The sequence below is a fragment of the Myotis yumanensis genome, unplaced genomic scaffold (assembly GCF_028538775.1).
Source record: "Myotis yumanensis isolate MYYU_CA2020_CCGP unplaced genomic scaffold, mMyoYum1.0.hap1 SCAF_1, whole genome shotgun sequence".
Classification (NCBI taxonomy): Eukaryota; Metazoa; Chordata; class Mammalia; order Chiroptera; family Vespertilionidae; genus Myotis; species Myotis yumanensis.
Genome location: NW_027223752.1, coordinates 46284583 through 46297084, shown reverse-complemented (window position 1 = coordinate 46297084; position 12502 = coordinate 46284583). Strand labels below are relative to the sequence as shown.

Below are 12502 nucleotides of genomic sequence, written 5' to 3'. Positions count from 1 at the left end.
CTTTAACCCCCATTGAGGAAATGAGCCTTTTCAAGCTTTTCGTCAATTCTAGTCGAGTTTTACTGGTCACTGCCCTCCAGCAGAGGTAGCATGTGCCATGCCTGAGGCCTCTCCTCTCTAGGCAACCCTGCCAACCAGCCGCAAAGACGGGGCCAGCCGGATGCAGTTCTCCTGTAGCCAAATGGAACACCAGCCTCTGTAGCAGCAAGTATGTACAGGATAAACATGCAGAATCCCAAACATGTCTGGTCTGTACTGGGGAGCAGGCAGGGAACCCCAACTGACCTCTCCGACTCTGGAATGAGCAGAATCTTGACACCATGCACAATGCCTTCCTCAAAAGGCTGGCGGGGCTCTGCACGTGGATACACACGTGGAACCCTCCCCCTTTGTAAACCTCTGCGCATACAATGTATTAGCGTCCCAAAGATTATGAAAAGTATTTCTGATCATCACAAGTACCACAGTGATTGAGCTTTTTCCCAAGGGGGATCTGGGAATGCTGCTCCGTCCATATGACCTTGGCAGAAACTGCGAAGTTTACACATAGGCTGCCTGCTCCATTGAATGAACTCATACGCTGCTATATCGTCCAACAGTCTTATGGAGAAATGCCCAGAAATGAACTCATAAAGTTAAGTAACTTTTTCAGATCACTGATCTATGGTCTAACCTTAATTTATCCTTTAGTAAATGTCATGCGTTGATTGGCCTTCAGATTACAAATTTTTAAAAATAAAGTATGAAGTTGAAATGTTAAAAGAATTACACATTGAATCCTACAGCATTATAGCAAGATTAAGTGTGTATCATTGTAAGCATTTTTTGCAAAAAAGATTAGCAGCGACTCAAATGTCTATCAATAAAGGTTCGGTTAGAGAAATGATGATGCATCCACAGACTGGAATACTATGCAGCTGTACAAAAGAATGAGGAAGCAAGTTATAAGCAACACAGGCAAAGAAAGATTTGCAGAACATGTTAACTAAAAAAAAAATATCAAAGTTCCAAAAAGTATGGCAAGCTATGGTAAAGAAAAGAGGAACATAAGAATGTGTATTTGCAATGTACTTTTAGGTGCAGTAACAATTCTGGAACTAAGTCTATGTTAAGAAGAGTGGTTACATATGGAGGGTAAGAATTTGGTTAATAGAGACATGGGCTGGAGTAGAGGAAACATTTCACGATGGAACTTTTTATAAATTTTGGTTTTGACCCATGAACATGTATTACTATACAAAAAACTAAGTTTAAAAAAGATTGAATATATATAAGAGTAAAACTTCAGTAAGTTGGGTACTACTCATTAGGAATTTATGGTGAGTTAAAGGCAGGGGTGATGAGTTATCTTTTCACTTCGTGGGGATGGAACGATATCTCCAGCTCTCGTAGAGGAGTGAATGGGAAGGGAAGGGGGACATGCTCCCATGTTCATCCCAGCTTTACCCAGGGGGCGGTGTGTGATGTGCAGAATCAGAGTCAAGATTCTCCTGGCTTATAGGGGGCCTGAAGGGTGGCAGTGATAATGCCTGAGAGGAGATAGAGACCAGATTACAAAGGGCCTTGAATGCCAGGCTAAGGACTTGAATTCTGACCTAAAGGCTAAGGTGGGACTTACATGTCAGGTTTGGGTTGTGGAGAGAGGTGAATCTGGAGATGCCAAGAAGTTCAAGGTGTTGTAATGTATCCCGCGAATCACACAAGGACGCCTCAAGAAGTCGAATTAAGGAGTCACATGTATTGCAAATCTGGGACTACGAGGGGGCATTTCGCTCTCCCAAATCTCGCAGTAATTTCCTAGCCCCAACACCAGATTTATATAGGCAAAAATCGCAAAGGTATTGATTACATCTCAGGGTTTGGAATGAGGAACCTGGTTTGCAAAAAAGCAGTTTACAGAAGCAGAATTTGAGCAAGTTAGTTAAATTATAGTTTTGGGTCTCCGGATCACTGAATCAACGGAAACACATTGCATGGAACCATGGGTCTTGGGACCACTGAGCCAATGGAAACACGTTATCTGGAGCCAATGGGGCAATTTGGGATAATTGTGCTGTCCTGGTTCCCAGGTACAGAAGAATGTGCTTTCTAAAACCAGTATGACCACAACCAATGGGATATTCACATTACAATCAATAAGGTATTCAATTGAATGGGATGATTTATATAATTCAGAAAATCAAAATAACTTTTCTATTGTTAAACAAAGCAAATAAGTACAGAAGCCAAACAGCAGGGTTAAAGTTAAACTATAGTTTCTACCTGAGATGACTGCTACCATACTTCAAAGGTACCACTGAAGAGAGACATGTAATACTTTGCCTGTGAGTTATTGCTTGTGATTGTTGTTGATTGCCCTAAAATGTACCACCTTAACAGGTCGTGGTATTATGTACAATATTGGTTACTATTATTTTTGAGAGTGAAGACAAAGCAATATTGTCTGATTCAGAGTGTTAACAGGAAACAGATGGCACACTCAAAGGAGGATGATTCCAGGAGAGTTTGTTTACAAAGTGTGGGCGTAGAGTCACTGCAAAGAATGCTGCAACAGCCTGGGTCTCCTAGCAGCCTGGCTGACAGCACATGCCCAGGCCAGTTATGGACGGAATGTTTGCATCCTCCCAAATTCAGATGTTGAAGCCCTGATCCCAAATGTAATGGTACTAGGAGGTGGGGCCTTTGGGAGGTAATTAGGGTTAGATGAGGTCATGCAGGGTCCCCATGATGGGATCAGTGCCCTTATGAGAAGCGAGCAGAGCACACACCCTCTCTCCTGTCAATTCCCACCCCCTTTCATCTTCCCCTCCCCACTGACATGGGAAGGCATGGCAAGGCAGGCGTCTGCATGCCAGGAAGAGGGCTCTCACCAGAACCCAACCAAGCTGACACCCTAATCTTGGACTTCCCAGCCCCCAGAACTGTCATACATTTCTGTTAAGCCACCCTGTCCATAGTGTTTAGCTATCACAGCTTGAGCTGACTAAGCTGGGCTGATGAGACAAGGCCCACATAGACAAGGGCAGGGAACTGCTGCGTGAACCCGGGAGTGAGACAGTCATGTAAAACAGATTGAGAGGGGCAGTGAACTTCTGTGGGAACCTCACAGGGAGTGAACCAGCACCAGAAATATCCTGACCTTCCTCTCCCTCCCTCCCCCTTATCTCCCAGGCATTCCTCGGGCTAAGAGGCCCAAGAATGTAGGTCAGCCTGCAGGGGTTGAAAGCAGGGTACAGAGGTTGAAGCATGGCTCTAAAGGGGCAAATGATAGATGCCCGGTTCCAACACTATAATTAAATTTTCCTCAACTCGTCCTTTCTGGTGTGTCTCCTCCTTCCTCCAAAAAAGTGAAAGAGAAGAATTTTGCTAGGAAAGTATGAGTTAAAAAAGACTTACTAGTGAAACAAATTGACTCTAAAATGTAAAATAGCTCAAGAACCTTAGACTTTATTTCTTGTTTGCATCACAGTGCAGTACTAGGTAAACTCTACGGGCCAGTGGGGTGGCTCCTTGGTAGATGTTTGAGCTCTCGGAGGCTCTGCTGTCTTGCCCTGGTGTCTTCCAAGATTGTCCTGGGGGTCATCTGAATTCCAGCCAGTTGCAAGGGACAAAGAGCAACAAGGGAAGTTTTAATGGGCCAGGCCTGGCAGTTCATTCCATTGGCTATCACTTCAGTTCATTCCATTGGCTAGGACTCAGTCGCATGGCCATTACTATCTGCAAGGGAGGCTGGGACATGTAGTCTAGTCACGTGCCCAGAAAGAACAGGAGAATGTGGCAAGGAAGCAGTTGGCATTTCTGCCATTGTGAGGAAATAATGTCCTTTAGCAAAATGAGCTTTTTCTAAGTAACGAATTAAGTTCTAAATGTTTTTATGATGTTTATGTCCAGCTTCTGACAGTGAAAATTGTAAAGTGGAATGTAGTGCATGAACTGATCACTAAAGATCTGACTTAGCCAAGAATGTTACCTTAAAAAATTTTTTTTTACTGATTTCAGAGAGGAAGGGAGAGGGAGAGAGAGAGATAGAATTATCAATGATGAGAGAGAATCATTGATCAGCTGCATCCTGCATGCCCCACATGGGGGATTCAGACCACAACTCGGGCAAATGACCTGACTGGAATCAAACCAGGACCTCCTGATTCATAGGTCAATGCTCAACCACTGACCCACACTGGCCGGGCAAGAATGTTACATTTTAATTTCAAAATATTCAGCCCCTTTATTTTACTTTTCTTGCAGAAAAACCCTTCCCTGCTTCCAATTTACATCTCTATGTGTTGGTCACCATCCTCCCACAACATATGTGAGTGAGCCCCATCAAGCCTTTGGAATTTGCTAGGAGAACATCAGGAATAGACACTTCTAAGAATGACAGAAGTTGTTAACGTAAGGGGATTCTGGTTAGCTGGCCTGGTACTCTGGTTATAGTATTGCAAAATATTCCATCATGGATCTATTAACACAATTGATCATCTCTATGACTTTTACTGCATACGCCGTCTTCTCGAAGCTTCCTGACGCTCCTCTGCATGACAGGCAGTCACTCCTTTCATGTGGGCTGCTGTGTGCTATTATTGTGCCCAACCTAGTGAATCACACATGCTCGGTCACAAGTCGGCCACATCTTGAGAGCAGATTCCCTGCCTTGTAACTTTTATCCTTAGCCTCTAACACATTACAAGGCACATGCAGGCAATACATTTAAATGAAAGAAAGAATAAATGATTATCAATGAGTGCAGCTTTATTTTGGGTCTCTGAAGATACTTATTGAATGATATAATAGCCATTAACCTTAAACTTAACATTCACACATTTCCCTGTTTTACCTTTCTATTTGGGGGGAAAAATAACCAAAAAACAGCCTGTGTTCTGAAGTCACTGTCTTTTCTTTTCTTTTCTTTTCTTTTCTTTTCTTTTCTTTTCTTTTCTTTTCTTTTCTTTTCTTCTCTTTTCTTTTTTTCTTTCCTCTCCTCTCCTCTCCTCTCCTCTCCTCTCCTCTCCTCTCCTCTCCTCTTCTCTTTTCTCTTTTCTTTCTTTCTTTCTTTTTTAAGGAGAATCTAGCTGTGCCAGGCCAGGTAGCTCAGTTGGTGATTAGAGCATCATCTCAATACACCAAGGTCGTGAGTTTGATCCCTGGTCAGGTCACATACAAGAAGTAACTAGTGAGTGCCTGGATAAGTGGAACAACAAATCAATGTTTCTCTCACACACACTCTCTCTCTCAAACCAATAAATAAAATAATAAAAAAAGTGAATCTAGCCCTAGCCAGTTTGGCTCAGTGGATAGAGCGTTGGCCTGTGGACTGAAGGGACCTGGGTTTGATTCCGGTCAAGGGCATATGCCTGGGTTGTGGGCTTGATTCCTAGTAGGGGGCATACAGGAGGCAGCAGATCAATGATTCTCTCTCATCACTGATGCTTCTCTCTCTCTCCCCCTCTCCCCTCCTCTCTGAAATCAATAAAAGTATATATTTTTAAAAGTGAATCTAACTGTAACAACCATTCTGGTGTGCCCTCACTTTTATTCAACCATATTCAGGAAGGTGCCAACATAGTCTAACAATCCAAAGTTATAACAAAGACATTGAACCAGTAGAGGAAGACAAATTTGATTTGCAAACATTTTAGGCAGGATCAAAAAAAACAAAGCACCAAATCTCACAACTGTTTGCCAAACTGTTATTAGTAATATTACTGTTGTTTTTTAAAAAATATTTTAAATTGAGGTATGATTGACATACAAAAAAAGCCATACAGCCCTGGCTGGTTTGGCTCACTGGATAGAGCGTCGGCCTGGGGACTGAAGATTCCCGGGTTTGATTCCGGTCAAGGGCATGTACCTTGGTTGCGGGCACATTCCCAGTAGGGGGTGTGCAGGAGGCAGCTGATTGATGCTTCTCTCTCATCGATGTTTCTAACTCTCTATCCCTCTTCCTTCCTCTCTGTAAAAAATCAATAAAATATATATATTTTTAAAAAGCCATACATATTCAATGTCTACGTCTTGATGAGTTTGAAGGTAAGTAGACACGAAAATGTCATAAACAATGCCATAAACATTGCCTCTAAGAGTTTTCTCCCTCCCCACCCTCCTTTTTTTATAATAAGAACATTTAACACAAGATCTATTCTCTTAACAGGTTTTGAAATATATAGCACAGGCTTGTTAACTACACTTAGAATCAATGACTAGGGCTTATTCATCTTGTATAACCATGTACCCCTTTGACCAATGACACCCCCCCTCCATGTATCTCCCCCTGCCCCCTGGTAACAACCACTCTACTCTGCTTCTATCACTGCTCTTCATATGCACAAATTAATAGTTTGACAGATGTTAGATTTTGGTTAAGAAATTTTTGGCTAAAAGATACTTTTGTGTAACGCTGTGGGAGCTGCATCACGGTTTGGAAAAGCAATAGGAATGCCATTTTCTTTTTTTTCTTTGTTGTGTGTTTGCATAGATTTAAGAAAAGAAAGACACAAGACAATAGCACAAAAGGTTACATACTTCAAAATGTCTCCCTCCCACCTCTGCTCCTCCATTCTAGAATGTAGAGAGGATTATAAGTAGATATAAGAAATTTTTTCTTAAAAAGTTACACATATACTGAGCAGATTTTAATTGTTATTTGGCATGCAGGGTCATGAAAAATGATCCTAGTCTCTCATTTTTATGGAAGTCATGGAGCTGATCCTTCTTAATCGCTTAGAATCCAAGGCCCAAGGGACGGGCCTCAGAGAAGCGCTTCAATCCTGTATTCCTTTCCTAGGCCTGCCTAACAAATGGCCACACACGGGGTGGCCCGAAACGACAACAGTATGTTATCTCCAATAATGTGTTCTGGAGGCCAGAAGTCCCACATCAGGGTGCTGACAGGCCGTGCTCCCTCTGCCCGACCCAGGGGAGAATCTTTTCTCGTCCCACTCTGGTCGCCTCAGGCATTGCTTGGCTGTAACCATAAAAATAGAAGTTCTGCTTCTGTCTCCACTTGGTCTTCTTTCCTCTATATGCCCCTGTGTTTCAAATCTCCCTCTCCTCTTATAAGGACACCAGCCATTGCATCCAGGGCTCATCCTAAATCCAGGATGATCTCATATTGAGATCCTTAGCTGCTTCTGTAAGAACCTTAACTTTCTTTTCTTTTTAAAAAAATATATTTTATTGATTTTTTACAGAGAGGAAGGGAGAGGGATAGAGAGTTAGAAACATGGATGAGAGAGAAACATCGATCAGCTGCCTCCTGCACACTCCCCACTGGGGATGTGCCTGCAACCAAGGTACATGCCCTTGACCAGACTCGAACCTGGGACCCTTGAGTCCTCAGGCTGACGCTCTATCCACTGAGCCAAACCGGTCAGGGCAGGACCTTAACTTTCAAGTAAAGTCACATTCACAGGTACTGGGGATTAGGACTTGGACATATCATTTTGGGGGACACAATTCAACCAACTGCAAATCCCCATGTGTGGAGAAGCCACAGGCTCCTTCCTGGCCTGCCATGTGACACTCAGGATTCCTGTAGATACCCAAGGGGCTGGTGGATGGGTAGCTTGCTCTAGACACCAACCAGGTCTCCATCTGGTAGATACTGAAGACATGAACCCCTATGCTGGTTTCTCTTCCCCTTTCTTCCTCCTCTCTCTCTCTACAAGAATTTGTTGAGTTCTTACTATATGCCTGTCATAATTCTAGGGTACTGGGAATTTAACAGTAAGTAGAATGAAGTCCTACCTTTATCAAGCTAATATTCTAGTGGGAAGAAAAATTATCAACAAATAAAACCAGTATATCATATGATAAGGGCAAATAAATAAATAAATAAATTTTAAAAAACCCAAATCAGGAAAGAGATAGAATGATGCTGCTTTATCTTTTTATAATTTTTTTCAAAATATATTTTTATTGATTTCAGAGAGAAAGGGAGCGGGAGAGATAGAAACATCAATGAGAGAGGATCATTGATCGGCTGCCTCCTGCATGACCCTACTGGGGATCAAGCCCACAACCTAGGCATGTGCTCTGACCGGGAATCAAACCATGACTTTCTGGTTCATAGGTCAATACTCAAAAACTGAGCCACGCCAGTCTGGTAAATGGTGCTGTTTTAGACAAGGTTACAAGAAGCACCTGTGTTGAGCAGACACCTGAATGAGAGGAGCCAGCCTGTAGTGATCTGGGGCAGAGGGAACAAGTACAAAAATCTTCTATTGTTATAAGAAACACTAGAGGCCCAGTGCACAAAATCCATGCACTGGTAGGGTCCCTAGCGGCTGCTGGCCGGGTACTCCCTCCCTTCCCCTGGCTGCCTGCCACTGCCACTAGCCGGGGCCTCCCTCCCTTCTCCCGGCTGGCCCCGCCCCCTGGTAGAACTCCCAGACAACTCCCAGTCGAGGGGACAATTTTCATACTACACTTTTATTATATAGGATGTCCGTGAATGCTTGTGACTCTTCCAGAGGGGGAGGAGCTCCTGCTTGCCTGCCCTGGAGTGTGGGCTGCCTATGGCAAAGCTGATGGAGTGTCACTTCTGAGGTTCAGTTTTAAAAAGATTACAGCTTCCATTCTGGGTGCTCATTCCCTCTCAGATAACTCTCCCTGGGGGAAGCCAGCTGCCAGGAGAGCTGCTCTCTGTTTTACAGAGAGGGCCATGTGGCCAGAAACCGAGGGTGGTATCTGGCCTGCAGCCAGGGGGGAAATGAGGTCGTTGGTCCAAAAATCCATGAAGACCGGAGGCCTGCCAACAGCCTTGTGGGAGAGAGGAGGAGGAGGAGGGGGAAGAGAACCCAGCACAGTGGGCCCTCCCCCGGCCGAGCCTTCAGATGAGGCTACAGCCATGGCAGAAAGCTGGACCACAACCTCATCAGAGATGTTGACTCAGGACCACCCAGCTAAGCACTCCCAGCTTTCTGACCCTCAAAAACTGTGAGAAATAATAAAATAATACAGCTTTGTTATTTTAAGCTGTTAAGTGAGTGTTGGGATAATTTGTCATGCAGCAATATATAATGTACTTAGGCCCTGAGGCTGCAGCTTGCTTGCCAGGTTGGAGGAATAGCAAGGGGCTCAATGAGGCTGGAACAAGATGAGCAGGAGGAGTATTGGTAAGTGACAAGTTCAGAGAGCAAACGGGGGACCAGCTCACAGATTCTTGTGAGCAACAGGAAAGACCCTGGGCCCTGGCTGGTGTTCTCAGTGGTTAGAGCGTCAGCCTGCGCACTGGAGAGTCTCGGGTTCGATTCCTGGTCAAGGGCATGTACCTTGGTTGCAGGTTCATTCTCTGCCCTGAGCCAGTGTGTGTGCAGGAGGCAACCAGTCGTGTATCTCTATCACATCAATGTTTCTCTCTCTCCCCCTTCTTCCCTCCCATCTACTCTCCCTGAAAAGCAATGGAAAAAATGTCCTCAGGGAAGGATTAACAAAAACAAACAAACAAAAGAAAGAAAGACCCTGGCCTCTCATCTGAATGAGGCGAGGGATACAGATTGCAGAGAACTGAGTAGAGGGCTGACATGATAAAAGAACGGACTGGATGGGAGAGCACAGGGAGTGTTGAAAGAGGAGAGCAATTGGAAGGCTATCGTCATAGGTGACTGCTTGGCTCAGCAGAGCTTGGATTAGACAGTGCTGATGGTGCTGAGAGGTGACTGGACTCCAGATCGGTCCTGCTGGTGGAGGGAGTGACACATTTCTATAGAGGCTGCCTGGATGCGAGAATTAGGATAATTCTTTAAGAATTCAGGGGAAAAGATGAAGTCATAAAAACGGTTTCCAAAGCACCTGGCAACCCTCTTCTCTGTCCTTTGGGCTTCTCGTCCTCACACATGAATCTTCACATTGATTTTCCTCCCCCGCTTTTTCCCCCTAAATATGTTTTTATTAATTTGAGAGAGAGCACTTAAGTGGTTGCCTCCTATACACCCCGACAGGGGACCGAACCCACAACCTGGGCATGTGTCCTGACTGGGAATCAAACCAGCAACGTTTTGCTGCACAGGATGACCCTCAACCAACTGGGCCAGGGCATCCTCTCCCCCTTTCCACCTACTAACATCTCCTACCAGCGAAGAAACTATAGAACTTCGTTACCAGTAAGGTATAAATAAGCGATGAGATAAAAATCAATAGCATTCCTTTACACTAGCAATATGCAAGTAGAAAATATATAATAGAAAAGTAAAGATATTTTCTACAGTAGCAACAAAAAACTATTAACAAAGACTGTATTAGAGCTCTATAAGAAAAAATTTTAAATTATTATAGGACATAAAAGAAGGCCTGAATAAATGGAGAGGTTTTCCATGCTCATGAATAGAATGGCTTAATATTATAAAAATGCAGATTCTCTCTAAAGTAATCTATTCATTAAATCCAACCTCTATCAAAATGGCTGCTTTTTTTTTTTTAAGAAACATGATTCAGCTATCTCTACTTTGAAAAAGGAGATAAGTCATACTAAGCCATGATCATTCAAACATTATGGTTCTCGTTCAAGAACAGACAGAATGGACAATTGGAACAGAATAACAGACGGCTCAGAGAGACAGAGCCATGTTTAATTAAAACCTTGTCTCACATGTAAGTGTGGGAAAGGATGGACTATTCACTAGATGGGAAAACTTGCTTATTATATTGAGAAAAATAAAACTGAATCCCCATCTGCTGTATAAACAAATGCTAGCCCAGCCTGGCTGGCGTGGCTCAGTGGTTGAGCATGGACCTATGAACCAGGAGGTCAACGGTTTGATTCCTGGTCAGGGCACACCGGGGTTACGGGCTCATCATTGATGTTTCTATCTCTCTCCCTCCCTCTTTCTTCCTCTCTGAAATCAATAAAAAAATATTGGCTCCAAATGGGTTAAAGTCAAATGGGTTTTCAAAGTCATCATGAAGCTAACAGAAAATACATAGATTGTTGTGACCCATGCTAGGGAAGGACTTCTTAAAATGCCAAAGCACAAGCCGAGAGCTAAAACAAGATTTGCTGGACATTGTTGAGGTTGCTACAGCTGTGGGCTGCTGGGCCTCCAGGGTCACCCATTCAGACAGTTTTGTTTGGGCCATTTCAGTAGCTCTTTGGAGTGGTCCACTCTGCTGATGGGTAAATTCACCCCCAGAGAATCAGGCATCCTTACCAATCCCAAGACACGGTGCATATAGGGTCCCAGTTGTAAATGCTGCCCCTTCCCAGCTACCCAGGCTTGGGGACATACCTAATTCCATGGCCAGCCTCTATCTTATCCTTCTCTGGACTCACTTAACTCAATCCATGCTGCCCTGAAGTGAAAAATCTCTTCACTCCTCATTGGGAGAAGAATAGTAAGACCCCTCAAGTCTTAGAATGAACACATAAATTTAGCACATAAAACCCGGGTGGAACATGTCTCCCCATCATCCACCATAGTAATGGTGTTGAAAATTCAGAGAAGTCTTTACTCCATCCAGCCCCCACTTATTTATCCGGGGTGCCATTCTGACTTTGGTTTTGATACGCAGGGCACCCTAAGGGCCTTCGGAATTACTCTGCGGTTTGGAAGTGAACATTGGCGATCTTCGTGCCTGCACTTATTCTGAAGTTGCAGGTGCTACACTGAGATGTTGGGTAAGGAGAACCCAAGCTCTCCGTACCCCAGGGGTGGATGACTGCCACAGGAAGAGATTAGTAAGGCCGGTGGCAAGTGTGAGGAGGCGTGCACGGATGTGATGTCATGGGATGCCCCTGCTTCCTTGGGTATGACAATGGCTACAGGGCTGAGCTCTCCTGGGCAATGCAGTTGCTCTGTGTTGTGAGGCTAACCATCTTGACAGTTTAAAATCCCGAATGAGCTAGGAGGATTCACGAAGGTAAGTAGAACTACTGGTCCGTGGTGAATATCCTCAAAAAGAAGTGGTGGTAACCAACCCAATGTGAAAGTTACCAAAAAAGCTCAAACACTAAAAAGACAAGATGTATCTTCGACCAAACTAGGCAACCTCTTTAATTCTGTACTAATTAGGAAGTTTATGACTGCAAGTAACAGAAAGTCTGACTCAGAGTGACGTAATAGGGACACGTAGTAACTCATGTAACAGGAACTTCAGGTATGGCAGGGTCAACAACAGCATCAATCACCCAGATGTTTTCTGCCTCTCTTCGCTGTGGTCCATAGGGTTCATCTGAGGCCTGGTTCCCCTTGTGGCTGCCCACAGCGATTCCGGCTTCACAATTCTTTTTCACATCCTCTAGGTGAGAGAGCGAATGAAATTCCTGATGGGCCAGCGCAGTCCACATGCCCACCTCTGCATCAGCCACTGTCCCCAAAGGGGCTGCTACCTGCTGTGTGACCCAAACCTCAGTTACTGAACCAAACACCGGCAAAAGGAGGAAAAGAAATGACTGCAATTGGTTGAGGTCAGAGCGTCTTCCCTGAGGGGAACAGACGGACTGGAGCCATCTTTCCCTGAGTCTCCTGGCTGCATGCGGTGGGGGAGGGGGGGGTGTTGGGGGGGGTGT

General features: G+C 44.3%; 1 long non-coding RNA gene across 2 annotated transcripts in view; it reads right to left on the bottom strand.

The window, feature by feature from the left end:
• The window catches only part of LOC139013538 (uncharacterized), a 33212-nt gene that overhangs the window by 1045 nt on the left and 19665 nt on the right, over window positions 1-12502 (bottom strand). The window contains exon 3 of one of the 2 annotated variants that reach the window (XR_011472086.1): window positions 12011-12229. The exons of the other annotated variant lie outside the window; for it this stretch is intronic. This is a non-coding gene — a long non-coding RNA (uncharacterized lncRNA). Of the gene's footprint in view, window positions 1-12010; window positions 12230-12502 lie in introns of those variants that run through there. 2 annotated transcript variants of the gene reach the window in all.